Source organism: Mustela nivalis, assembly GCF_964662115.1.
Source record: "Mustela nivalis genome assembly, chromosome: 6".
NCBI classification, from domain to species: domain Eukaryota; kingdom Metazoa; phylum Chordata; class Mammalia; order Carnivora; family Mustelidae; genus Mustela; species Mustela nivalis.
Window position 1 is genome coordinate 113,886,181 of NC_139025.1, and position 20,564 is coordinate 113,906,744.

Below are 20,564 nucleotides of genomic sequence, written 5' to 3' on the forward strand. Positions count from 1 at the left end.
GAACACATATGTAAGAAATGTGTACACAATAACCCCTCAGCAAATGTTATTTTTATTGAAAAACATTCCCCCCACTCCGAGGCTTTTAATTCCTTTAAAACCAGAAGCTACCGTTCGGGGATCCTTGAGGCTTCTCTTGGCTGTGAATTTCATGGTTCCAAGAGCTGGGCTGCCGTGTCGGGGGCCTCATGCAGAGGAACATGATGGGGATGGAGCAGGGATGGTGGTGGGAGACATCAAGACCTCAAGGGATAGAGGAAGAAAAAAAAAAATCAGGAGGTAGGAGCCAGTGCAACAAATTCTGGACTGTTCCATTTCCCAACTTGGGCCCAGAGCATCACTCCTGTGTTCCCAAATAGCTGTGAAGTTCAAATAACAGACTCCAACTGACACATAAAAAGGAACACATGTAACCACTTACAGGCCAATTAATATTGGGGCGGGGAGAAAGCCACGGGGCGGGAGGCCACTGGGGTTGAAGTGAGCAGAATGAGGGCCGTGCTTCCGGCCCTCCGGCTGAAATGGGCTATTATGTGTCATCAGGAAACTTAAGAAGGGGGGGAAAACAACCTCTGATCAAAGTCCCTTTTGTCAACTTCTAACAGATTAATAGATGACAGATTTTTCACTTAGAGCTCTACTGCAAGGTCAAGGGCAGTGAAATGGGGCTTGTTGGGACTTTTTTCTTCTTTGGTTCAGCTGCTAGGCTGTAGAACTCATCATTCTGACAGCCTGGCTGCCTGAAATGGCTCTAAGAAGGTCTGCCTTCCCCCGGGTTTCTGTGGGGGAGAGCAGAGAGGGGGCCCTCCTTAGTACAGACCAGCGAGGCTTGTCTTCTGCCCATAGTGACTTCCCCGCTCAGCCTCCTGCTGGAAGTCCTCTCTCCCCGCATCCCCAAGCTTATCATGCCACTGCCCCCAATTCCCCAATTATGGCCTCATGGTGGCCCTCCATAGACCCCAGAAGGAAGACACCTCTAGGCCTGGCCTATAAACCCCTTAAGGATTCAGCGTCACCCCCATTTCCTCGGGGAGCTTGCATTGGTCACCCTGGATTACTCATGGCTCCCCAGATGCCCCTTGCCTTTTTACCTCCACATCTTGGCCTTCTCTACCACCTTCTCTGTCTTCCTTGACATCCTACTAATCTATCAAGGCTATGCCAGTGTCCCTTCCTTTGAATAGCCCTCTCTGGCCCTCTTCCCTGCCCTTCCCGCCCAAGGAGAAACTATCCTGTGTGACCCCAGCCCCTTTAAACATGCAGCCATTGGCAGGTGTCTTACTATAGGGCTGTTGTCTGCTCACAGGCTCATCATCCCTACTTAGCTGTCTGCAGAGACCACTGTGTGTCCTGCCTGGCATGGAGGAGGGGGTCCCTGTTACACAGAGGTGGGTACATGCTGGGTAATTCACCAAGGAATGAGGGATTATGGAGGAAGTCCCAAAGGTTACCCAATAACACCCACCTGGCAGAATCTGTGACTTGCTTCTACCCAACAGACTAGGGAAAGGGCAATAGGATGTCACTTCCATGGTTAAGTTGTTATAAGACAAGGGTGATGGGCTTTCAATCACATGATTATGGAGCTTTATATAAAACTCCAGGCCAGAGTGAATGTTTCATCTCCCCGGCCTGATGAAGTCAGCAACCGTGGCGAGATAGCCCATGTGGCAAGAAACTGGGGCAGGGTTTCTTGGTGTGGGAGGTGGGAGGCTTCTAGGACCTAAGGGTGGTCTCCAGCTCTCAGCCAGCAAAAACCAGGGACCTTGGCCACACGGCCACAAGGAAATGACTTCGGCTATAACCCCAGGGAACTTGGATGTGGATCTTTCCCCAGGTGAGCCTCCTGATGAGATTACAACCCAGCCGAGATCTTGGTTGCGGTTTTGCCGGCTCTCGCACAGAGGACCCCACTGAGCCATACCTGGTCTCCTGACCAACAGAACCTGTGAGATGATAAATGTTTGTGTTGCATTAAGTGGCTATGTTTGTGCTAACTTGTTACTCAGCAGTTAACAAACAGATGCAGAGATCCTTCTTAAAGATGCCTTCTCTTGGGTATGGAAGACGCAAGTAGTCATGGCGGAGAGTCCTGGGAGGCTTTACTGCTTAAAATTGATGCGTTTGCCAGAAATTCTTGCCAGCCAATTCATAGAAGACTCCAGAACAAGGGTCAGGCCCCAAGAGAGTGACCTAGGAAGATGAGAAGGGACCGTCAGGCAACAGGGAGAGAGCCCTGAGTCTGAAATCAGGTTCCAGGGGCCGGGCTCTGCAACCAGGCTTTGGACAAGGCAGCTGCCCGCCCGCCCCAATCCACAACCAACATTATGAAGAGTTCGGGCTCTGTACCTCCCTCCAGCTTTGGCATTCTGAGTCAAAGATGGTTCAGTTTTACCAAAGAACTCCATATTTTAGAATATATTCAATCTTTCACTGTTCATGCATGCAGAATAAGCTATTCTACTTTCCATAATTTTAGTATTGCTTATGATAAAAGATACATATTTACTAACTTGATTTAGAGAGAGAGGAGAGTGAGAGAGACATAAAATGAATCGGGGGAAGGCACAAAGAGCTATGTCAGAATCCCCGGCTGAAGTCGACATCTACCAGCCTCGCACATCCCAGCCTCATCCCATATTTCCAATTAGGGAATATATTCCATATGCTTAGAGTAGTGCTAATCTTGCCCCTCTTCCCACCTATAGGGAGGGTCACCATGGCCCAGGTTTAGCCAGTCAGGGTACCCCAAGTCTCCGGCCACTCTATTAGGTTCCAAAAATAAGCCCACATGCCAAGTAGGACTTGGCTGACTGAGCTGTTGGACAAGATTGTCCTTCTGCTGGGATGAACTCAGAGGATGTGATTCGGGGGACAGTTTAAGGCAAGAGCCTGGCTTGTAGAAAAAGCCGATGTGAGATCTAGAAAAGGAGCCCAGGGAACATTAAGCCCTTGATTCCAGCCATCTCTGAAACCATCTGCTCTCACTTAACCTGATAAATTATCTTTTTATTTAAAGTAGTTTGGGTTGGGTTTCTGCCACTCGTAACCAAAAGAATCTTAACTAATGTAGATGGTTATTTCAACCGAGCATATAATTTCGCCCGAGGTCTCTGGAAAGCCAAAACAGAAAGGGCACCGCGCGGGCCTCGCGAAACTCTCCTTCTCTGATATCACAAACCCCAAGCACCGTGACAGAGAGGCTTTTCTCAAGGGCTCCGGACGTTTTCTCATGGTCTTTCACGCTGGTGGCCCAGACCAACCTCGTCCACAGCTGCTTTAGAAATGACGCAGAAACATTCCTCATGTGGCTGGCTTCTTCTTGGACTGAACCTTGACAAAAGACAAAGCAACAGAAACCAAGCGTCAGTCGGCGTTCATGAGGACCTCCTGGGTTTTCACGGGGAGAGGCAAACGGGCCACGAGGCTTGGGGTCTGGGCCATGAATTGTCCCCAGGTCCCTCTCCATGGCCTCCTCAGGAGCCCCTCCCCATGCCGCTCTGAAGTTTGACTAATCCGTCAGCTCTCTGGTTGCAAGGTTGGTGTTTCCTTGCAAGGGACCACAAAGCCATATTACATTCAAAGTTAAATAAACAAACGTTTGAATCTGTGTTTTATTGGTTCCATACCATCTGCCATCTGGTTTGGGGGAGCAAGGAAAACTGTGGTTTTGTTGGTTTTGTGTGTGTGTTGTTGTTTTTGGTTTTTTTATTTTTTTATTTTTTTTTTTTCTTTTCCCTGTGAAAATGCTCTAAGGTTGAATACTGGCAACAGTCCGGACTGGTTAAAAGCCACCTAGTTTCCCACATCTTAACTCTCTGCTAAATGTTGGAGGCTGGTCTGGGCCCCCATCTGCTAAGCAGCCTGTTGTGTGAAAATGAGACCTATGCATATGCAGAACTCCACAGCCTGGCTTCCAAGATCTAAAGAATTGTTATGAGTGAACCACAAGAAGTGCTTATTTAATGTTGACAAGCTGCACCCAGACCAAAGGCTAGAGCGGGGCATATGGAAAAGGAACAGAGAAAACCTGGTGTCTGAGCACCCTGGGCTGTCAGGAAAGGCAGCTCCGCCTCTGAGCCCCTGGGTTGCTGGAAACGTTGAACTTGTAATGACTTGAAGGAGAAAATAGGCCCCAGACACTGGGTGGGAAATAGGCCCCAGCCTGCCTGGAATCTTTAATCTGGAAATTTCGATGACTGGGGGAGGGGGGCTGCGCACGGTGGCATGTGGGGGGGGGGGCAGGGCACATTCCACAGTGGGGGTGGGGTGAGGACCAACCTCTCTGGGTGTCCTGTGGGCCCAGCTGTTTTTGGCCAGCAGAGCCTGAAGCTGCTTGAAAAGGGTGGGGAGATCCCTGGGGGGCAGTGGGGGACAGGGACCACAGATACAAAGCTGGGGGGATAGTACTCTCAGAGCTTCGATTTCCATGACTTTTAAGGCAGGTCTTCAGCGTCCTCACCTATAAAATACGACAGACTTGGACACGGGTCACAGAAGCTCATGCCACGGGGCCAGGCAAGGTAGTGAGAAAGAGTGAGAGTGGTTGGGTGGGGACCAAGGCAAACTTGCTTTTGGCCCAAGGGTGTCAGGGACGCGACCAGCTCCAGCGACGGTGGTCATGCGGGAACTCAGCCCAGTGCGGCCAGATTTCCCAAGTAAGGACAGATTTTTCTTTTTCTTTTTCTTTTTTTTTAAATGTGAAAATACCCAGTGTTTTAATGCTGGCAGCTATCACAGTTCCTGAAAGGAAAATCCCATCAAATAAAACCTGTCTGCAGCCCACATAAAGCCCACAGGTCTCCAGTTGGTGACCTCTATGGAAGAACTCAAGGAGACAGTCTTGGAAAAGCCTGGAACAAAGACCATGTCTTCCCTTGAGGAAGGGCAGGCCAGAAGGCTGGTCCAGGCCCACTGACCCTACTCTTGCCTGCATGGGCCCTAGATGACATGCAGGGATCCCTGAGCACTGGCTCTTCCAGCCTGGGTCCACGGAACTGGGGAAGGGCCCTTTCTCGGGTGTCCGCCCTCAATAGTCCTGAGTCTCAGAGCTGGTGAAATTCCAGTCCCAGACTTGCCATGCCTCCTGGGCCTTTAGTGACACAGTGACTGTTCTGGGCCTCTCGAGCTCTGAGCTTCCCGGCTCTTTCTGCTTTGCCACCCATTGCTGGCGGAGAAATGTGTGCACGAGATGCTCCTGTTGCACGTACTCCCTCGGTCCCCACAGGTTGGTCCCAGCCCAGCCACCTTTTCAGAGCATCGCAAGTAAGCAAGTTGGTGACCTGCACAAAGTGAGACAAGGCCATTTACTCTCTGGCCCGATGTCACCTCTCAAACGAGCCCTCACTGCCTCGGCAGCCAAAGAACTTTTAGTCTATGTTTTTTGGAGGGTTTTTTTTTGTGGTGCTTTCTTTCTAATTGAGGTGTGAAACAGTCCTTTCACTTGGGTTCAGTTTAAGTCCCTGATAAACACAACTCGGATTTTTTCGGTGATAAAATCTGCATGCTGATATTTTAAACCTTGTCGTCAGAGCAATGCAAAATCCTCTCTTCCCCCCCACCTTTTGGCTTAATGAACATCATTTGTCCAGTATGAAATCTTTATACTATATGTTCCATGTGTAGAAAATAAAGGTACATTAAATCTTGATAAGCTGTTTAAAAAAAAAAAAAAAGAAAGGAGCCCTCTTCTCCCATCTGCCACCATCTTGTTATGGCGTCTTGGTCAGTCAGTCACTCCCCTGAACTGCACTAGCCCCAACTGCCACATTACAAGAGGGCATACAAGAGCCCCTCCTGCTCTACCCACCTGCAGAGTGAGTATGTCGGGGGAGGAAAGGGTGAGAGCGTTGCTGGGAAGAAGGGAGGCAAACATGGCAAGAACTCCATAGCCCAAAACTCACAGATAGACAGATTCTATGCTACCTAAGCACAAAGACTGGAAGTCCACTTCTAGAAACAAGGACAGACAGTGAGCTCATGGGCGCAGAGGGTCCTGCCCTCTCTAAGTCCTGGAGCCTAGCGCAACACTTACACGGAGTCTGTTAGGGGTCCCTGTGGAATACCCTCAGTTTGGAATCTGCTGGAATGGACTGACTTAGCATTTCACAGCCCTTCCTTCCATCCTCGTGAGCCGTTGTTTGTGCCTGAGATGTAGGAGGATGGGGAAGGAACTGTTGTTCTCCAAACAGAGCTGGCAAACCAAGGCCCGGCGAGGTGAGGCAGCTTGTCAAAGCTGGGTTGGTGGAGAACCACATCTAGATCCCAAGTCTCTCGCCTGCGGAAGAGAAATCTTCCTTTCTGAGCGGTGACCCTCAGTGATTCTCAAAGGTTCACGGGGACAAACAGTCTAGAAAGGGAGGTGATCTCTGAAAGAAACTAGAGACAAAGAAGATAATTAACTTAGCTGATCTAGTGTCAAATCAGACCGAGACTTACACCTGATTCTAACACGGAGGTAACACCAGGCATCAAAGATGTAAGAAAATCTATGAGAGTCGAAATTAACATGAAGAGAATTCTGTTGCTTAAGTGGTTTTATTTGCTATGGTTTGCACCATTATTTAATTTTTCAAGGGCAATATCCCCGCCCCCCTTCCACCTGTCCGTGAGCTCCCCATGAGCTCTCATTGTGGTATACGTCTGTCTGGAGGGATCCCAGAGCATCTCAGCGTGTTGGGCAGGTCTGAGCGTCCAGGGCCCCTCAGGTGAACATGAACCCCCTGCGGCAAGTGAACGGCAGGTCCCTAACACGCATGCACACTTGCACGCACGCACACACAGACGCACATACAGAGAGAGGAAACCGCACTTGGTCTGGGCTGGCCCCAAGCTGAGGAAGACACTTCGAAGAGGGACTACACCCTCAGTAAATCAAGATGTGGGATTCAAACCACTTCCGCCTCCTACATAGTGTTAGGAACATCACATACCTGCTCTCAGAGCATGGTCCCTCCCCACCCCCAGAGGGAAGAGTCACTACCCCATTGCCTGGAGCAAGAACCCACACTCAGAGGCCACATGACTCACCCAAGGACAAGGCTCCTAAAACGCCAGGCCAGGAGAAGCAACTAGACCTGCTTCACCTCCCAGAAGAGGCTGCCTCCCCGGACCCCAGCCTTCAAGGACCCCTGAATGCTGAGGCCCATAGCTGCTGGTCCAGGACGATGTCCAGGCCGCTACCCAGAATCGAATGCTGGGCCATTTCCTGCACTTTCATCTGCCCCATCAATTCCAGCTGAGTGTCGGGGACAATCCCCGCCCAGGCCGCCCATTTCCTTGGCTCGTTTCCCCAGAAGGAGGTTCTCTAACACCCTCTAAGTGCTGTGGTCTTTCATCTAGTTAGACAACCCCTCAGGGGTTAAGGTTAAATAACAAGGCCCAGACCTACATTTCAGAGAGCATCCCACAAAATCTTTTGTTGATGGCCAACAAGGAGACCTCTTTAGGCAGAGGCTTTTTCCACCTTTGAAGCTATACCACACCCCTTCCTGCTCCCCAAGTCTCCCAGAAACGAAGGCAAGAGTCAGATTCTGGTGTCCTGGGTCCTTTGGGTAGGCACAGAAGTCCCTGCCATCCTGGGTCCTTTGGATAGGCACAGAAGTCCCTGAGCTCTCTTAAATCTGAACCCTGCTCCACAGTGGGGGGAATATATACAGCCTCTACTTGGTCATCTCCTGTCACGGGGAGCTCACTACCTCTCAGATAATCTTCTTGCCATTCAAACACCACTGAACAGTAGGATGTGCTTCTTTGGAAGAGCTGGCATCTGCCTTCCTGCTCATAAGTACCCACAGGAAAAGACAAATGTCTCCTCAAACCTGCAGCCACACCTTGCAGCCAGGGCAACGATTTCTGGTCTTCGATGGGCTGTAATCTCTCTGTGTGCTTGGGTTAGTCACTCCTGTCCTTTCTGGCCTCCAAGTCTCCTCTCTAAAACAGGAAGGCCCCTCCAGTCTGTGCTGGTGTCCGTGCTGGGGGGGGGCCGGCATGGGCAAGGACTTGAGGCCCCCGGAAGCCAGCCCCAGGGAGACCACAAAAAGACCCCGTGTGGCCTGGCTCCCCGTTTGTTGTGCTGTTTCGGCCCATGGAGACAAGAGACTGCCACAAAGATATAAACACAACCTAAGATGGGGAGGGACCCAACGCACAGCTAACATAGAAGTGACGGGAGATGGGGTCCAAGAGGTTTCAGTGGAGAAAGAGAGCTCATAGCACGGACCAGCACTGCAGGCCAGAAAGGGCTTCAGCTGAGACATGAGAGACAAGGGCCCGCACCCCACCTCCATCATCCAGCAGCTAGCTGACCTTGGGTGTGCTGCTTGACCTCCTGAGTCCTGCATCTCTTCCTCTGCCGATGAGACACAGTGGAACAGCTGATCTGCAGCGTAAGAAGTCAGAGAATCAATACAAAAGCATAGACGTGGGCCCAAACACGAGCTCGGAGTTCGGTCAGTCTTTGTCAATGTTTGTGACAAACGGCACCGTACAAACTCCAGTGAAGCTCGGAGAAGGTAAGGACCGCGTGTTTGTCGTGGCAAAAGCCTGGCGTCTGGCCAGAGGAGGGGAGGGTTCGAGGACTAAGAAGGCAGACACAAAGGCTAGACTCTGGGTGTAGGATGCGCCGTTGCTAACCGGGGCCCTAGGCACGCCTTGGAACCTCTCCTGGTCACAGCTCCCTCGTCTGGCACACAAGGACAGTCTCTCCCACCACAAAGAGTTCCTGCCCAGCACAACAGCGCATAGTAGGAGCTCAGCGACAGGCCACAGAGGTGGTCGGCAGCTCTACATGCACCTGCACAGAAGAAACATGCCTTAGTGAGACCCAGAATCTTCTTAAATTATTTAGCAGCCTATAAGGACCTTGATCCTGCACTGGGCTCAGAAACAGCTCTCTTCCTCTTTTTCTGTCTCTGGCTCTGTCTCTGGCTCTTTCTCTCTCTCTCTCTCTCTCTCACACACACACACACACACACACACGATAAAAGAAAGAGAAAACCGCAGGCAGCCTGGGGTGTTCCCAGCCGTAGGAAAAACATGTGTGCAACAAGTACGCAGTGCCATAAATAAATCAAACTGTAGGATCCGAGTCTGAGCAGGGGTCCAACCTCCTGCCCCAGCTGTGTCACAAGGTGGGCCTCACTCTCTGTTTCTGCAGCCGGCCGTGCCACGAGAAGCTGGCCTGCTCTTCGGGCTACTCCTGAGGTAGTTGACCCCTCCTAGGGAGCTCAAGAGTGCCCAGAATGGGAGGCAGAGAGAAGCGTAGGCCATCAGGATGTTTGGCTGAGCCGAGCCAAGGAGATGGCTTTAAAACCTGCCTGTGGCAAGCTGCCTTGATTCCTAGAGCATTCATGTTGGAAGGGATTGTGGAAAGACACGGAGGTGTGCACACAAGAGCCCCTGGTGGGGGGGGGCAGGGGTGGAGACTCAGATTTTGAGATGAACCCCAGCCCCTCCTTGCTGGAGGACTCCAGCAAGTTTCCTCCCAGAAAATGAGGGGCTTAGGTTACTAGACATCCTCCAGGACCTTTTCTGCAGTGAGATGTTGCTGAATTCCTCTGATACCATTTAGCTAGTCCGCTTCTCACCAGGCTTCAATTCATTTCAAGAAAGCAGTTACTAAATGTTGATTGCACGCCAGGAACTTGTGCTGAGCACTGGTTGGGCCAAGGAGAAAAGACAGGGTTCCTGTTTTGCTGCTGCCAAGGAGCTCACAGTCTTCTGAAGGGAAGTGTATATCTAATTAAGTAAATATGATCGAAGACCACACAATACTCGAGTAGCAATCCATTCCCCCGGGAAGACTGCGGGAGGTACCATAAAGGAAAGGGATACCTGAGTGAACGTTTGAGAGTTAAGTAAGAACCTTCCAGAATCCCGAGGGCAGAGGGTAAGACAGGAACCAAATCAAGGGAAGTGTCAGTGGATATGAAGAGTCGTTCATGGGGTTGCAGCGTGGAGAGGGACGGAAGGACAGGAGACTGGAAAGGCTAGCTGGGGACCGAGTGTGGAAGAGCAGGTATGAGAGCCAAAGAATTAGTTCTTGATCCTTCGGGTAATGGGGAGCCACTGAAGATGGCACTCCCGACAGGGGAGGGACAAAATCAGATCCGTAGTTTAGACCATCCATTTTGGCAGGAATATAGAACCCCCGTGTCAGCAAACAACAGCCTGTGAGCCAAATGTGGTCCACAGCTTGTTTTTGTATGGCCTGGGAGCTGAAAATCTTTTTTTCCTACAACTTTACTCGGAAACAATTTGCATACCACATAATTCACTTATTTGAAGTACACAATTTAATGGCTTTTAGCGTACTCCCAGACTCCTGCAACCTTTACCACGGTCGATTTTGGACCATTTTCATCTCTTCAGGAAGAAACCCTACACCCTTTGACTACAACCTCCCATTTCCCCCATCTCGCCCCAGCCCTACTTTCTGTCTCTCCAGATTCACCTATTCCTGATATTTCCTGTAAATAGAACCTATGATCTATGACCCTTTGTGTCTGGCTTCTTTCACTTAGCATAATGTTTTCAAGGTTCAGTGACGTTAGAGCCTTACTTTTCATGGCTTTTTTTGGCTAATTAATATCCCATTGAATGAACATACCACATTTGGTTTCTCCAGCCATCAAGCTGGTGGACATTCGGGTTGTGTCCCCCCAAGAAGAAAGTGCCGCATAGACATGTGGCTCACAAAGCCTCAGTATCTACCATCCGGGTCCTCACAGACCTGACGCAGACCCCGCCTAACAAGGAAGCAAGACAGCAAGTCAGAAGCCCAACTCAGGGTTTCCGACACTTTCCAAGTGACCATTTATGACAGTGGCTTCAACTACCCCTCGTAGTTGGACACATATTTGGGGTGGTAAAATCCCACGGGACTTGATTGGATGCTTTGGGGAAGGAGAGAGGTACTGAGGAAAACTCATTCATTTATGATCAAGAAACTGAAATTCGGATGGTTAGAGTGAGTAGTCCGCAGTGAAGTCACTGGCTGATGGCCAAGTTAAGCTAAAATCTGCCTCTCCTCTTGAATGCAACACACAGACCTGTGCGATTTCTTCTTATCATCACCGGAGAGACAGACTCAGCCCCCAAGGGTCCCAAATGAATCAAGACAAGGGGTTTTCTCTGCAGTACTTGTCCCTGGTAACTGCCTTCCGAGCTCCTTCACCTTCTCTGAATTTACAAAGAATTCCAAAGTCGGCTTGGCAAAGTAGGCTCTTATCCACTGTGCCTCAATATGCTTCTCCAGCCGCAGCCTCTCTCTGCTTCTTTCGCATCCTTTGTTCCCCAAACTTAGCATGCCCCTTTCCCGTGCTTTCCCTGTGCCCCTCCTGCTCTCGGCAGTGTCCTCCCTGACTCCCTTCTCCACCCAGAAAACTCCTGTTTACCCTTCAAAACCCATTCAAATATTCTGCCTCCAGGAAATCTCTTTTTCCAGCCCTTGTTCATAACATCAGCCACACTGAGTGGCGACATTCCTGTTCTTGTGTCTTTCTCTTCCACCAGGCTGTGCCTTTTGTCTGCCTCTATGGGGCTACAGGGAGAGACAGGCCCACAGTCGGGGCCCCCTCTAAGTATTCGCTGAATGCGTGGGTGAGCGGGCACACATTCTTTCCCTTCATCCTTCAATTTCAAGGGGAATTGCTTTCTTGAAGCCCCTCTGGGTCTTTCAGAGGAAGCCGCTCTCAGCCTCACTGCTTTCCCTTCTATTGATCCCGGGATTTATGGCACTATTGTTTCCTTTTATTAGGCTGTAATGGCCTCCGTTAAAACATGTTACATGGAAATAGGCTAATTAAGTGTGTCAAATAAGTCATCATCCCACAGAGTGGCCAGCCCTCCCCGGGCAGCACTGTGGTGACTCACAGTGGAGGGAGCCAGGCAGGGCACAGGAGAGCACATCCTCCTCACCCCTGTTTCTCAGAGCAGTGGAGGCCCCCCGCAAGCAAGAGGCTCCCCGCTTTTCCCTGCGACCCTCCTGGAGTCAGTGACTCTGTTCACTTGCGTGGGCTGGAGTTGACAGAGCCCACGCCAGGAGGCTTGCTTCCGACTCCTCTGCCTGTTCCTCGTCTAGGGGCTCGCAGGAAAGGGAAAACTTCTAGTAGCGGGCCTGATGATCAACTCTGGTGGGAAACCTGTTTCACCACCTCTGTCTGAAATATTTCCCAAATCTGTGCTTATTTTCAGGAAGGCTGGTTGACCGGAGAAGCTCCAGGTCTTGGACGGTAGGTGAGCGCCCACCTTTGGAGGAATTTCCAGCAGGCCCTTGGGCTGATACAGACTGGACTCCCAGACAGTGCTGTTTGCTCTTTTAGACAACACGGATATCATTTTGGGTTCTTCTTATCCTGAGGGAATGGAGTATTTGACAAAATTCCCATGACAAATGGTCCCTCAAGGATAAGGGACAGGAACCCATATAAAAAAGTTTCAGTTTTTCTCCGCCTGTGGTGAAAGGCTCCTCCCTTGCTTGAATCCACTCTTCAAGGCCCAGTCAAGCCCCTTGTCTTCTTCTCCCTTGAACTTCATGAGCGTGTCTCAAAATCTTAACCTTGTAGGATAATAGTCAGGCTCTGTTCTCCAAGACGCTTGGGGAACTCTGTGTGAACAACGTTACCCAGGCTTATGTTCTACAGAACTTCTCAGAGCTATCCGCATGTTAAGGTGTATTATAGATCTTCAGGAAACCATGGCACGTCCCAACTATTTACTACCCCCGACCCAGTGTAAGGATCATACATCCCTGCCCTTTGCTGTGTGCTTTTGCCGTGCCTCCCCCAGACTAGACCGTGTATAGTTCCGGTTCCCATGGATGTTAAGGTTGGCCATGGGACCCATGGAAGATGGGCAGAAGTGGGGTCTCAGAGCTGAAAGGGCCACAGACTTTGCAAGTGTCTACTAGTTTTCTCTCCTAGTTTTGCCCCTGCCATGGAAAGAGCACACCTCTAGCAACCAGTCCCCCAGAATGCAGCTGAGGAGGAGACTTAAAAGCAACCCATAATCTGAGCCAGTATTGCTCCCCCCAACCTCTTCGGGCCAAGGAATGAGACAGTATCTCTTAGCAGTTACAGACTATATCAGTTTCTTACTGCTGTTGTAACCAATGACCACAACCTGAGGGGCTTAGAGCACTGCCCATTTATTCTCTTACATCCAAAATCTGTCTCCCTGGACGAAAGTCAAGATATTGACAGGGCCAGTTCCTTCTAGAGGGTCCAGGAAAGAACCCACCACCTTGCCTTTCGCAGCTTCAAGGGGCTACCAATATCCTCTGGTTCAGGGCTCCTGTCTCAGTCTTCCAAGCACATCACTCAGCATCTGCTTCTGTTACATGACCTCTCTTTTTCCTCACTCTGACCCTCCTGTCTCCATCTTCCAGGGACCCTGTGACTACATTGGGCCCATGCGAATCATGCAGAATAGTCTTCCCATCTCAGGATGCTTAACGGAATCACATCTGCATGGTCCTTTTCACCATAGGAGGCAGCATTCCTAAGTTCTGGAGATGAAGATGTGGATGTGTTCAAGTCCATGGTTCAGCTGACCTCATTGGCCATATATATATGGTTTCCCCAAGTTTTTTGAAATTGGAACCCCTATTATCTGGTGTTTCTATTGCTAATTTGCAGTTATCACTAAACTGATATCCGGTTGCCTCCTGTGGGATTATCAATTTCTGCTGATCTTATTTGGTCCATCTCCTTGGCTTAAAGGTTCTCCTACTTTCCTAATCTATAAAAGAGGGACAACATCTGTCAGGATTGAACTTATCAAATTCCAATTGGAAATAAGTTGGAAAGACATTAAGCGTGTCTGTACGGTGAACAGCCATAATTTCTCAATAGACGCCACTTGACTTCCTGGCCTGCCTTTGCCGGCACGAAACGCGGGCTGCTGCTGTGGGCAGTTTAAGTGCTGGTTGGCTGATAGAGGGAAGGTCTCCCTGATAGCCACGGCTCTGCTTTCCATCCTCTCCCCTTTCGTCCACAATGTCAGGCATGCAGCAGGCATGGGCTTGTGTCTGTTTGTCCTGTCGTCCCAAAATATATGGAAGTCCCGGGATGGGGGGAGGTGGGCAGGAACTGTGTTGCATGAATAAATGAGCCTTATCATCGCTCGGTAGCTGTGTGTCTTTTGGAATGTTCCTTGTTTTCTCGAGGTTTCAGTTCCCCTACATGCTAACAGGAGACTAGATTCAAAGCCCTGTGGCCTCTCCCTGCTGGGTCCAAAGCCCTTGAGTCTGGGACTCCCCCTTTTCCCACCATTTTGCTCAGCACAGCCTTTGGACCTCCTTCATACTGATTAAACACTCGGTGATTAGAACAGGGATGCTCTTCTGTGTACCATCTTTTTCAGTGTTGCATTGTAACGGGTTTTTTAAACCAAAATACCCTTCAAAGGCCGAAAGAAAAATTGGCAAATGACCCAGACTCCAGAACAGACCACCAGAACCCGGTCATGATCATTGGGCCTTTCTGGAAACCTCAGATCCCCCCACGCAGAGCCAATGCTGCCCAAGTAAATGACACCAGTGGGTTCTGTGTCATAGCTTGCAAACCCATTGTAAAGCTCGAGTCCTGAAACCCACAAAACCCTTCAGTCGTGACTGATCTCATGCTTGCTTCGAGAAAGCTCTATTTTCTGAGAGCAAGATGACCCAGAAAAGGGTTAAGCCCGAAAAGGTTCATTTCCTCTATACTGCCTGCTCTAGAATCTGGGATAATTCCTGCCATTAATATTTTAAGCAACTAATTTGACATTTTTCCATTTAATTAACTTGCATACATATGAGAACAGGGCTTTGAGAGTACCGTGACATTTAAACAAAGTCATTTAAGTTTTCCCATTTCTGGCAGAGTGCAGCTTTCTTCTTTGCCTTTTTCCTTTGTGCTCCGTTTCTGTTTTGCATTCCCGATTCTGATGCTGGCATATTAGCTCAGAGAAGTGACCAAATTTCCCCAAGCGAGCGTCCCACAGCCTCAATCTAGGTGACGTGGGTGGGCCTGGAACTCTGGGCTGCGGCTCTTTTAAACCCAATCCTACTCTTTTCCAGGCCATTCTGCAAACGGCATTTCCATCAGAGCAGGCTAGCGTCACAGGCTAATGTTTTCCTGTTGCCACACCAACCCCTGGTGGGAGTGGGGGAGGTGCGGCGGGAATGCAAAACATTTATCAAATGTAACCATCTCCACTGAAGAGCCGGGGTTTCAGGAGGCAAACAATAGCTGCGTGACGATTTTCCCTTCCAAATGACAAATAATTGCTGTCCTATCATCAAATGATTAAGAAATAAAGGAAAACAGACAAATGGAGTGTATCCATGGAGGGATGGTGCGGGGGTCTGGGGAGAGGCTCGCTCAATGTGCCGTAATTGAAAAATTGCACCCTAATTAGCTCCCACCCCGGAGGATTTGTGAGTTCTACGCGCGCCACCCCATTCGCAGCCCGCCAAGTTACAGAACTTGCAGCCATTAAAGTTTCCTGCTGGTTTCAGAAGGGGCTGGGCAGTCTCCAGACGCACCCAGAAAGCAAGGCTCTTTTTGGCTTGCCCAGCCCTCAAGAAGGAGTCATTACTTCATACTTTCATCTGCCATAATTAATCACAGATTTTCTCTGCCTATCAACAGCACCGGCTGCTCTCCCCAGATGAACCTGGGCACTCATGCCTCAGGCTTATTGGCGGTGGCCAGCCGAGCCCGGCTCACCCAGGGTCAAGGGAGCTGCATTCCCATGATGCAAAATGGCGCCCCCAATCCCAGGTGCCAGAGGAGAGAACGGGTCCTGCATTTGAAATGAAATCCTGTGGCAAACCAAGCTCAGGGGACTCTGGACGAATTTCACGTCTTCCTTTCCTCCCACGATCGGGATATTCTTGGGGACTTCTAATGAGGCTGTCAAGAAGCATAGCCCTGTAAGAGAGGTGGGTCTCCATTCTCTTCCACTCCCTCCCCCTGGACCTGGGTTTAAATCCCAGCTCCATGACCTCATTAGCAGCATGACCTTGGGAAAGTGACTCGGTCTGTCTGAGCGTGTGTGTCTCCAGTTATAAAATGGAGATCATAGCACCTACCTTTCAGAAGTAAGATGATGACCAGAGGGTGCCACGGCAAAGGTCTGGGTTATGGTTGCCACGGTTCCTGATTCCTTTGTGGAAAGGGGGGATAATGATCTTACCTCCCTACTAGGATCTTTCTGAGGAATTGAGTAGAGAATGCTTTATATGTGTGTAAATTGCCTGACATAAATTTGGGGCCCAGTAAATATTTGAATTGAAATGAATCATACATAAATGGTTCATCCGTTCATTTAATCCATCAGCTAACCGTTGTTAAATGATTACTTTTTGCCAGACACTTTGTTAGGCATAGGATATACACAGGGGAGTAAGACAAACTTGATTCGTGCCTTTGGGAGCTTACATTCTAGGGGGAGAGCACAATGAAAAACAAATTTTTAAAAAATGACATCCAAGTTGTAAAAAGTTCTGTAAGAAAATAGACAAGAACACAAATAAAAGCTAAGAGTTGGCAGTAATTTTTAAATCAAGACCGAGAGGCTAAAGACACACGTTTGTAAGGAACGATAGGGAAAAGCATTCCAAGCAGAGGGAACAGCCTGGCAAAAAGCAGGATGAATCTTAACATATTCTAGGAACGGAGAACGGCCAGGAGTCAGGCCATGGAACACACAAGCCCAAATCTCAGTGATTTCAGACAATACGAGTTTAGTCCTTATTCTTGTCAGAACCAATTTGGTATTGGGTGGGTGGTCTTTAGCTCAGTTACTCAAAAATCCAAACTCCCCACTGTCCCCTAAGGTCTCGGTGAAGTTGTCCATTATATCCTCTGCTTGCAGCCAATAGCAAAAAAAAAAAAATCTCTTGGACATTTGGGGGTCAAGGCCAGAGGTGGTGGGGGTCATTTGCACTCATATACCATTGACTGGAGCTCAAAGATCTGGTCCTGCCTCCCTGCAGAGGAGCACGGGGGACGGTGTGTAGCCACATGTGCGGAAGGACAGTAACAGGTTGAGAGAACACACAGCAATGCCCGCCCCTGCCCCCAGAAAGCGAGGAAGGAGAGATGGAAGTGGGGTTACTCAAGGCCATGGAAACCAGGGGGAGAAGGGTGACGTCCATGCGGAGAGAATGAGAAGCCATTCCAGGGCATTCCTCACATGCCTGTTTAGATCTTACTCAGTGAGAATGGCAAGCTAGTCAAAATTAATGGCATGACCGAATTTACACCATAAGGGGACTTCTCTGGCTGTTATGAGGAGAAACATCTGCAGAGGGCAATACTGGTCCCTGGAAGGTTCCTTGGATTAAGGTGATGAAGAAGGGGATGGACAGAAAGTGACAGATTTGAGAAACTTCAGTCCCCATAGAACTGGCTTCAGCCTCACTGGGTATCTGGCATGAAGGTGCCTGTTGGCCTGGGGCCATCATGGAAGGCTCCAAAAGATGAGAGAAGACATGAAAGCACTGGGTTGAGCAGCTGGCTGTGCAGCATGGAGGAGTTCCAGAAGTTTCCACCGGAACCAAAAGCTGGTCTACCTCCTCAGCGCCTCTCTGGCCCAGTGTAGCCACAGACCCTCCACGTCCTGCTTCCATCACAGTGAGAGAAGTCAACCTTCAGCCAGCCTGGTTCCCACCGGTCTCAGGGCAGGCAGCTGGGGGCAGCTGGGATGAGACAGACAATCTGCAGAGTGTGACCGCTTACAGAGCACAGGCTTCAAGTGGTTCCGCTTAATCCTCCCAACCGGGCTGGGAGGATGGCCGGAGTTTCTATTGACTCTATCTTACAGACAACAAAACAGGCTCCTGTGCTTCTGTTCCTCTATGAGTACAAGCAGCAGGTTCGAACACGTCTTCTGTTTGCTCGGGTGCAACGCAGCGGACTCCTCCAAGGGCAGGTGTGTCTAGACTCACACGAGGCCAAAAGAGAGTGAAGATCTGCCTTTCACGACCCCTGCTTCCTGCCAGCATGGCTGTGGCCTCCTCCAACCGGATGCTCCCCAGTCAGCCCCGTTGGACCCCTGCGGCTCATTCTGTGATGTCTTCAGACAGGCTTATGGACCTGGTGATCCAAACATTCGGCATCCTGAGCTACTCCAGACATTGTGAAGCAGAATCCCAGAGACTATGGGAACCATTCGGCTGTGTTTTCAAATCTCCCCAGGTACAGTGACCCGGTGCTCAGATAAGAGTACTGTGGCATCATCAGCGGGGGTAGTGGTAGGCTAGGCGGAGCCCGGGGAAAAGCTTAACACCTAGTGAACTGGCGACAGACCCAGGAGTAGACGATGCCTTCTAGTTTCTAGTCTCTTCTCTTCAGGACTGTCCTGATGCCCTGAAGAGGTCATGGGGAAGTGCAGCCTTACCGGTGATCTGGAAAGATCAGAGCAGGACAGGAACTTTAAGGTTATCTTTCCAACCCAGGGGTTCCCCCAATTTCCAACTGTCCAGTGCTTCGGAATCACCAGAAATGTTTGTCACAACTCGGGCTCCTGGCCGCCCTCTGTGCCTACTGTACCAGAAACTGGGGAGTCCATGTTTTCTAAAATATCCCTGGTGATTCTGTTATCAGCCACATTTGGAAACCACTGATCCAGGCTTCCCATTTCACAGTCCATAAAACTGAGGCCCAGGGAGATGGAATTTTCCTATAACGACCTGGCCTGTAAACCAAGTTTCCTGGCTCGGTCTCCAGCTTCTTCCACTAGCCGTCACTCATCAAAAAGCCCGTCCACACATGGGGGCAGAGGAGGGGATGGTGGGCCCACAGCAGCAAGGGGGGGCCACCGTGTTGAAAGAGCTGCCTCAGAGAGACATGGAATTAGCTGACTGTGGCAGGTTTCCTTCCCCTGGTTATCGATGCCTCTTCTCCCTTCCCTTCCCGGTACTTCCCCTGCTCATCCAAACACGATCAATTACTCACAGGAATAAATTATGCACCCAGCCTACAGTCTATTAAGTCATCGGTGATGTGCTGGCTCAGGAGCCAACAGGCAAGACGGGCTGTCTGTAGCGAAGGCCAGCAGAAGGGACCGTGTGGGCCCAGCGCTTGGAGGAGCCTTGAAACAGAAAAGCGCCCAACCCTCCGACAATGGTTGAGCCGCCTGGGCCCCCAGAGATAAGATCGCAGGCCACACTTGAAGAAAACATTTTTTTGAAACAACTGCCCCTCGGCCTGAGGCTGCAGCTCCATGGGCCGACCACCAGCCGCCCTCCCTAGCTCCCACAGCCCCAAGCCCTCAAGGAGGCCTAGCCCCGATCCAGGGATCCTATTAATGTGGAGGAGGGCTGGGGGACCTGAAACTGCATTTCTTGCAAGCTTCTGGATAATATCAGCGCTGCTGGTCCAAAAAAGCAAGGCTCTGACTACCAGAACTGGGTAGTCAGCCCCCTTGTTCATACGTAGTTTCTTCTCCCAGTCGGCTCCCTCCGCATTTCCTCTGCCTGCAACATCTTTCCCTTCTGGAACCTGCTTAGAAAACTGTTTGCCATGCATGGTCTGGCTTGGGCACGCCTGCTTTCTCCAAGTCTTCCTTGACCCCCTGCGGCCCCCACGCCTCACTCACACTCCATCATGGCCATACTTACTCTCGTGGGAATAGTTCACACAACTTGTCACTCGATGGCCTGGGAACTCCATAAAAACTGTACCAACTCTTTGGTTTCTATGTGTCCAAGACTGATAGAGCTCTGCTTCGCCACTGGGGCTCCATAGAGCCTGGGAACTTTTCAGAGATCCCCAAAAAAAGTTTGAGACCGGAAAACAAAATGATTGGACCCAAAACACGAAGGAAAAACTTCGCAGTAGAAATTAATAAAATTTTAATGAAATGTCTCCAAAACAAAATATTACATCAACCGCATTAATGGTTTCATTTAGTATTCATAAAAATTCATAAAAATTTCATTATACTTGGAAACGATGTGCCGGTTAGATTTTCTCACTTTGCAAGAATTCTTGAGTACCCCCATCACTGCTGAGAAATCAAAGACAGGCATAGATCGAATGAATTACTTGTAGCCAAATAATTCCAAACGTGAAGTTATAAAAATAATCTTTATTTTTCTTTACAGAAAAAAAATACACTTAATATGGAATATGGGTGAATTACACTATGTTTGATATGTGTGAGTTGGAGCTTCCAAAGCAAGTGTGTCTAGGTCTTAGAAAGTCTGAAAACCGCCTTGACGTCTGGCCTGGGGGAAGCATGCCATAGATGTCTCCCAAATGAATGGATGCATAAATGGCAAACCAAAGTGGTTCTGAAAAGTATATAGGTGGGAAGAAGGGAAGAAAAACAGGCAAGAGAAATATATAAAACATAAGCCAAACTTTTAAAACAACAGAGGAAGTCCTTGTTCGCCAGAAATCCCAGTCCCAACTGGATGACAGAGACAGGCGATATCGCCCCCTACTGGCTGGAGGAGTTGTCCACACACACGGGCTTCACTTATTGATCTGTCATTGCCACTTCTCCAACACCAAGAACATCAAAGCCCTTTGGATTTCCCTCAAAGAAAGAAGTCAGTGGTCCCTGAG